The sequence below is a fragment of the Setaria viridis genome, chromosome 2, assembly GCF_005286985.2.
Source record: "Setaria viridis chromosome 2, Setaria_viridis_v4.0, whole genome shotgun sequence".
Taxonomy (NCBI): domain Eukaryota; kingdom Viridiplantae; phylum Streptophyta; class Magnoliopsida; order Poales; family Poaceae; genus Setaria; species Setaria viridis.
Genome location: NC_048264.2, coordinates 9,630,955 through 9,639,698, shown reverse-complemented (window position 1 = coordinate 9,639,698; position 8,744 = coordinate 9,630,955).

Genomic DNA, 8,744 nt, shown 5'->3' with positions numbered 1-8,744 from the left:
TTTTGAATACAAGACTATACAACTTTCCTTCATGATAAAGTTGCAAGCCAACAAGTGACTGTACATTTATCATGATAAAGTTGCAAGCCAACACACAAAAACCTAAAAAGATTAACCCACCATTTTTATTTCCTTTACTAACCTTAACTAAGGCTCTTTCTTTTATTTTTAGAAAAATGTTATAATTATTTTCTAGTCTTGAAACCTAATTTCCTATGAGTTAACAATAATTTGTGATTATGAAAATGTTATTCTATATTTTATGCATTTAATAAAGATTAAGTATTTATTTAAATACCTTAAAGAAAAGGCATTAAACAAATACCTAAATTTTTATTATTTTTCCTAGGGTATAAAAATTTTAATGCATAAAGGAAAATAAAACAATCCTAACAAAATTGGTTTTACTAATTTTGGACATCCCTAGAAATTGTGATTTAAATGGTGATAACTGGATTTAATCTATTATTCTACAAAAGAAAATCAAATTTTTCCCGAAAAATCCCCGACCTACTTTTCTCACGCACCCCCTTCCTACCCCCTCTCTCTAACGCTGGGCCCGCAGCTCGGACCCACCCCCTTCTCCTATTCATCCTACCCGCCGGCCATTTCTCCTCTGCTGGGCTCACTGGGCCGATTTCCTTCTCTCCTCTTTCCTTTTCTTGATTTGGCCCAACGACTCAACTCCTTCCTTTCTTTCTTTCGCGCGACTTTCGGCCTTCCCTACTAGCCCATCGGCCTGCTGGACCCTACAGGCCCCCGGCCTTTTTCCCTTACCGACCCTTTCCCCGCACAGGAGCCTAGGCCAACCGGACCCCAGCCCACCTGACTTCTCCGCCCGGCCGGCTTCCTTCCTCCCCTTTCTCCTCTGACGCGTGGGCCTGCAAATACCAGAGCCTTCTTCTTTCTCGCGCCAAAACCCGAGCGCGGCAGGGGGCGGCGCGGCTCGCCGGCCGGCACCCCACCAGCGACGTGGCTAGGCCGTGGAAGCATCCCCATGCCCTAGGGCGCCCGTGCGCGGCGGTAGCTCCCCGGGAGGTGGCCGGAGCCATCCTCTCCACGGCGGCGGGCAGCGGAGCTAACGGCCGGCCGTGACTAAGCACGACGATGGCACAACCCACCCCTTCGACTACCTCTATAGCTTCCTAGCACCCCAAGCGCATACCTATAGCTTACCACAAAGAAAAACAGTGACGGCAAGGAGGTGCTCACCATGAGCAGGAGACGTGGCGGTGGTGGACGGAAACGACGGCGGTTTATGGCACGCCGACGGAGAGGCTGGGCAACAAGTTGCTAGGGTTGCTGGTAGGGTGCGAGTGGAGGTGTGGATGGAAGTAATCGACGAGAGCTGCGGTGTGGTGGAGGAATTTTTCTCGGCAGCGGCGGTGTGATAGAGAGGGGCGGTGGCGGTAAAAAGGTAGCACGGTAAACACGGCGGCGGGAGCGGTAGTTATTCAAGGGACTTACCGCGAACATGGATGACACCGTGGCCTAGCCATAGACCTGTGTGGCGCGGAGGTGGCCTAGCTGCTGCGCTGGCGGACGACCGAAGACGCCAGCGACAACACATCGTGCTCTGCTTCTGTCTCCCCCCCTTCTTTGTTTCTCTGACACCCGAAGTTACCTGATCATGGTTATTTACCTATCTTTGGGATTATTTTCCGTGGCCCAAACTTATTCTTCTCAGTCCAACTACTAATCATTTATGCTCTATAATCATCAGGGATTCCATTTTGCACATGAACACCCATACCTTTTGCACTCCATTTCTCTGCATTCAGCTCCAAACATAGCTATTTATCACTGTTTTCAGACTTAGACAGAAACTTAATTCAGCAGCTAAGTTGACCGTGGTGAAGTGCTGACTTTGAGCCTTAATTTGAAAGGGGTCCCACTACTGTTCTTGATCAACAACACCCTAATATACTTGTCCAAAGTTCATACTTCCATACTGTATAGTTGCCTTGGTCCACTTATTTGGAAAATTTGGCAGAAAACAATTTCCAAAATGGACACTTGTGCTGTTTTTCTGAAATTTCTATTGTCGGACAGTGAACAGTACCCTCCTGTTTTGATTTTTCTTTTGGCTTTCATGAGATTTTTAGGACCAGGTTTTTGTCTCCAATCTTGATCTCCAAGTTCTAAACACTCTTATCCTTCCATTCCATATTTTTTCCCAATTTTTCTGAATTTCGAATTCAAAATTCAAATTTCGGTCAAATTTGACTCGAATTTGACTTTTAGCCAATTTCTCCTCTTTTTCTTCTTAATTTGCCTTTAACTCTTCTGAATTGCTTTTGATGGCCAAAACACCAGGTGTTACAGCAGTGCCCACCTCCGACTTCTTCAAAGGTATCTTCGGGTAGTACAAGCTTCAACTAGTTCATCTGAATCTTAATGGTGTGCTGCATATGTCAATTTTTGTACACTTGTGTGAGGTCTACCTAGGGATTCCTCCTAGCCTTGAGCTATTTAGGAAGCCATTTCGTTGCAAGCCTCAGCCTAGTGCCATTAGGACAGAGGTCTTTGGAGGCGCCGGGTTCCAACTCAGGAACTCGGGCGCGTATCTTGACTACAATTTGACTGATTCCCATGGGGAGTGGAAAAGAAGATGGTTCTACATTGGGAACCATGAGCCTCATTTGTTGGTAGTCACAGGCCATGCCCCAAAGCATGCTGAGAACTAGGTGAGCGAGCCTGAAGATACCCCAGAGCTCGACTACTTGCTGACCCAGATTGCCGAGTTGAAAGCACTGGGTTTGACTATGGTGTAATGTGGCGGCCAGTTTTCTCAAGAGAAGAATTCAGCCTTTGCAAAAATGGACTCACTTGGGAGGGGAGTACTCAGGTTTAAATGACCCATCACGTATGTCTCCCGATGACATTTCTGATGATGATGTGGAGGCGCTGCTGGCCAAGTTCTTTAGGAACTATCAAGGAGTACCAGTTATTCCTTCAGCTCTTCATTAGTTTGATGCCTGGTATCAACCACAAGTGGTATGGTATTTTACTTGACTTGTACCTTTTGAACTTTTTGGGCCATCGTTTTGAGTATCGACTTGTTTTTGTAGTCCCGGGTCCTTGCTGGCTATCTGGCGCAATCAGAAGGAGAAGAATCTGTTGTTGAGGAGCTAGAGGACGAGCCCTCTCCTCCTATGAAGAAACGCTGAGTAGTCCGCAAGAGGTCTGCTGCTAAGTCGGCCTCGACTTCAACTCTTGAGAAGTCTCAGGGTACCAAGGTATGTACTCGTGTATCCATTGGTAACTGATATAGTTTGCCCTATATTCCTTTGATGATTTCTTTGGTTGTAAAAAGGATGTCTACGTGACTCCTAGTGGCGATGAGGCTACTTCCGAAGAAGTAGTCGTGACCGCCCAGGGCGTCGATGTTGCGTCTGTTGAAAATTTCCAGAGGGGGTGCCATCAGCAGATGTTGGAGTAGCCCCCGAGCTGACAGTTCAGGTTCCGTCGGTTACCCCACTGCCGGTCCCTGACCAGGCAGTTCTGGGTTTGCCTGCTGGAATGGCGGAAGGTGCGAAGGAAGTATCACCAGTAGTTGCTACTGGTTCTTTGTTATCCAATGTGATTGCTAGTGGTGAGCTTTCTTCCCGACTATTTTTGTTAGTCTGAGTTTGTTTTAGTCTTGACCCTGTTTTTTGCAGGACTTAGCGAGAAAAGGGCGCCTGCAGCTGCTCCGCGGTGCCGAGTACTCGGCCACCTGTTGCTGAGAAGAAGCGTGTGCGATTGCCGCCATGATCAACTCGGTGGGTTTTTAGTCTTGGTTTGTATCATCGATCTTTCTGAAGATTGTGTGACAATTTGTATTTTGATATAGGGATGCGGAGGAGACTATCCCTGTGGAGGCAGGAGTGGAGTCGTGTCCCCCGACTACTCTTTCTGCTCCCTTGTTGGATTTGTCTGTTGAAGAAGTATCCGGAGTTGATGCTAGTCGCCTTGGAGCTACCATGTCTATGCTTCAAGAAGTGATCCGCTCGGTGGAGGACCCCTCAGCTGCTTCGGGTTGTGGGAATGTATCTTTGTCGACGTCTACTAGCGGTGTTCTGGCTGTAGTTGATGTGGAGAAATCTAAAGAATCAACTGCTCCAGATATGTAGCCGGGGTCCTGATATTGTAGTGGTAGTATTGAGTTGACTGATGTTATTGTTTTAGGTACCGCCTTGGGTGCAGCTCCTCATGTTGTGAGGAGTACTCGGGGTCCAGTACTCGGGCTTCCGTCTGAGTCGGAGTTTCAGAGAGTTGTTGGTGTCTTTCAAAGCTTCCAGGTGTGTTTCTTCGCTTGTCTAGATTTTGTAGCTAAGGAACTTGACCGTTTGCTTTGCTTTGCAGGATCTTTATGAGAGGACGCAAAGGAACGCTCGGGCCCTTCAGGAGCGAAACGAACAATTGGAGCAGGAGTGTGCCCGGCTTACGGAATCCTTGAGGGTTCATGAAGATGGAGCGAAATCCTTTACCGTTGAGCGGTTAGATCACGAAGTCTTGCAGCAGAAACTGGAGAGCCGCTACAAGTATTTGAATAAAAAGTATTAAGGTGAGTACTTTCCATGTTCTGAGTATGTCCAACTGTAGTCGGTTGTTTTTGTTGGGATACGAGGTAGCTACACTAGCGCAAATCAAAATTTCTACCGCGTAAAACCAAGAAGAACTGCCGTATAAGGATCACGGGATTACCACTCGACGCACTACTGGTGCGGAAGATGTAGATTTGCGTCGATGCAGTGAAGACGATCAACGTAGTCGTACGTAGTCGATCAACGTAGTCGTACGTAGTCGATCACGTCAACGTCCAGCAGCTCCTCAGCAGCTCGTCCACGTGCAGCAAGATCGCCCTCGTGCCGCGGCTCTTCGTCGGCTCGTCGTGGCTCGTCGGCGGCTCATCGTGGCTCGTCGGCGGCTCATCCAAGTGCTGCAGGCGCAACACCTCCAAGGTATCCACACGTGCAGGGAGGAAGCGTTCGCAAGCCGGACTGCTAGATTCGCGAGTTGCAACAGGCGAGGGCGTGGGAGGCGCGGCAGATGTGTTTCGCCAAAAAGGTGTAAACCCTAGGGCGCCCCCACCCCTCTATTCATAGAGGTTCCTAACGGGCCTCTGGGTCCGAGGCCCATTAGTACTTCTAAACCTAATCCAACTCGGATCAGATCCGAATTGGGCTTCCAGCCCCTTAAGTGTGTGACCCTATGGGTTCGGATACGTATAGACATGGCCCGAGTACTCCTACTCGGCCCAATAGTCGGTAGCGGCCTCTAGCAAGACGTGCCAACTCCTATACGCACACGAAGATCATATCAGATGAACCATCACAACATAATATACATGCTATTCCCTTTGCCTCACGATATTTGGTCTAGCTTCAAGCCGACCGCTCTTTCTCGATCCTGTGATTCGGAATCCCTTTGTAGGTTAACTCTTAACCGTACGTAGCATGGCCATGCATTTTCGGATCCGATCACTCGAGGGGCCCAGAGATATCACTCTCAATCAGAGAGGGGCAAATCCCATCTTGATTGACCATGTCTCATAGCATGCTTCTTGACAAACCCAAAAGCTACCTTTATAACTACCCTGTTACGGCGTAGCGTTTGATAGCCCCTAAGTAGGTCGATCCACATCTAGAATACATGCGACAATGTCAGGTCTAAGGACAAAGCGTATATGTTGTTTAAAGAGAGAACTACTTCTCGTGTTGGGTCAGTCCTAGCACATGTCTCCACATGTCTCCACATTATTAGTTCAACATCTCCATGTCCATGACTTGTGAAACATAGTCATCAACTAATACATGTGCTAGTCTAATATTCATGTGTGTCCTCACATGAACTCCGACTAGGGATAACTTTAGAATAACCATACAAGTAAAGAGTTTCACATACAATTCACATAATTGCAAATCAATTCAAGTAGCCTTTAATGGATATTCAATGAACACAATATACAAATCATGGATACAAATGGAATATCATCATCTCTATGATTGCCTCTAGGGCATACCTCCAACAGTTTGAACTTCATCATTTTTGCAGAGCTCAAGAGGAAGGAGGCTGCTGCGAGCAACCAACTCCTTGACTGGAGAAACACGCACGACCGAGTAGCGGATGAACATCTTTGGGCCGCGCTGACAGAAGCACAGGCTGCGTGTGAGCATCAGCGAGACAGGAAGATCCAGAATGGAGTGATGCTTGCTATGGCCATGGTGGCCTGTAGAGATCATGCCCAGACTGTAGGAAGACTTTGAGGCGAGCTCCAAGAGTTAACTGATGCCGCTCAAGACTTGGTGAATGCCATTGCCCCCTTGGAAGAGGACGCAGGACCTCGATCACTAGTCAAGCGCTTGAAGGCTGCTCCGGGTAAGGTGGCCGGCCTCTGCAAGGCTGTTTGCAAACAAGTCCTTGCTGTGGTCAAGTCATACTACCCGAGGGCAAATTTGGTGGCGGCTGGTGACGGCGTTGCTCGCAACTGCACAGAGAAAGCCTATGCGCAGTACCTCGAGGAGGCTGAGCCAATCGCGTCGAAGATGTGTATATTTGGAGGAGCCTTGAGCTTTTATGTACTCTTGTAAGCTTTCGAGTACTTAGATTGACATTTTGTCTGAAATGAACACTTGTCCAACATTTGGTTGTGTGAAGTGGTCCGAGTGCTGAGTTTGAGTAGTCGCGCTATTGTCGAGTAATTTGCTTTCTTACACTTTGAACAGGGGGTGCACGGGTGTACTGTACTTTTTTTGTCCTTTGTGGCGTGAATGCTTTCACGTGGGCAGAGTCAGAGGTCATCCAGACTCATCGATCACGGGCGCATAGTAACTCCTGGGTGGTTGGTGGTTGCAGCGCTTGGCTATAAATAGACCGCCGTGGAGGTCGACCCGAATCAAGCTGAGTAGCGATGGATTGCCTTCGGTTGCTGTTGGTTGAGTGTAGAGAGCCTTCAAAGAGTACACCAGTGCTAGAAGATTCCTCGTAGATTGAGACCACCTTCCCTCCACAGACTCTAGCACTCGTAGGGATAGCCACGATGCTAGAAGAATCCTCGTAGGAGGTTTCATTGCGTGCCTCATCTTGCAGCTCGTGATCCAGTCGGGTACGTGCTGGAACTCGCGAGTGATGGGTGATGAGTGCCGCGATCTTTATCCCGCTCACTTAGAGGTTGAATTGTGGCCGTAGAGTGGGTTGGCTCGGCAAGGCTAGCGAAAGAGCAGCCTTGTTTCCTTCTTTGCATGGCACACGAGATTCATCATTGCCGCTGTCAAGGTAGCGGCGGTGAAGGAGTACTTGGCGTTGCCTTGGGTAGAGGACCTGGATATGGTTGCGTTTTGCGCAGCTTACTTGCGCGCAGGCCCCTCCCATTGTAGTCGGCAGACCTGAGTGGCCTTGTGATATTGTAAAAGCCTAAGGCTTAAATGCAGCCCGCCAGTAGGCAATTTCCTGTAGTCCTTTTGTATTGTACTTCGAGTACATTTACTCGTATGTATTTTTGGATTTGAGTAAAAAACTACTCTGCCCTTGAGGCTTTGTACCAGTTTTGTAATGTTGAGTTTGGTAGTCTTGTACCAAGAGTAGCATATCTTGTAGTCGGTAGTCGAGCTGTTGGCTCGAGTAGTTGAAATGAGTTTCTGCTTGAAGTGATAACTCGAGTTCTTTTTATCTACTATGGGTAGTAGTGACAGAGATGCTCTATATTCCAAGAGTTTGGTACTTGTTCTCCTGAAAGTTCTTGTAATCTGTAAGATCCGGGTCCTGTGACCTTGGATACAATGTAAGGACCTTCCCATGGTGAATTGAGTTTATGCAACCCTGACGTGTCTTGGATTCATTTGAGGACCATGTCGCCTAAGTTAAAAGATCATTCTTTTACATTGCGGTCGTGGTATCGCCTTAACCCATCAAGGTATCTGGCTGATTGGACTAGTGCTGCGCATCTTGCTTCTTCTAGACTATCCAGATCAGTGTGCCTTGTTTCTTCTGCCATTTCTTCATCGTATTGCTCGACTGAAGGAGATTGCCACATGACGTCTGCAGGTAATATAGCTTTTGAGCCATATACTAGAAAATAGGGAGAGAGCCCAGTAGTCTTGCATGGTTGGGTTCGTAGTCCCCACAGAGCATTGGGTAATTCCTTGAGCCATTTGCCGCCCTTTGTATTGCTGATGTCATGTAGTCATTTCTTGAGAGCTTCGAGTATCATGCCATTGGCACGCTCGACTTGTCCATTGGCTCGTGGGTGAGCAACCGAGACGTAGCGGACGTCAATTCCGCTATTTTCGCAGTACTCATAGAAGTCATGATTGTTGAAGTTCGACCCTAGGTCTGTGATGATTCTATTTGGAAAGCCGTAACAGTGTACGATTTCATCCAAGAAATTGAGGACTCGGTGTGCCTTGGGGCAAGTGACTGGTTTGACCTCGATCCACTTGGTGAATTTGTCGATTGCCACAAGTACTCAGTTGAATCCTCCTGGCGCAGTTGGCAATGGCCCTATCATGTCGAGCCCCCAGCAGGCAAACGGCCATGTTGGAGGTATTGTGACTAGCTTGTAGGCAGGGACATGTTGCTGTTTAGTGAAGAATTGACAGCCTTTGCACTTCCGAACTAACTGTTTAGCGTCGGCCAAAGCCATTGACCAGTAAGAGCCTGCTCTAAAAGCCTTACCGAATATTGTTCGTGAGGATGCATGGTTGCCACAGATCCCTTTGTGAATTTCTTCTAGGGTTTCTTGGCCATCTTCGCGGGTAACA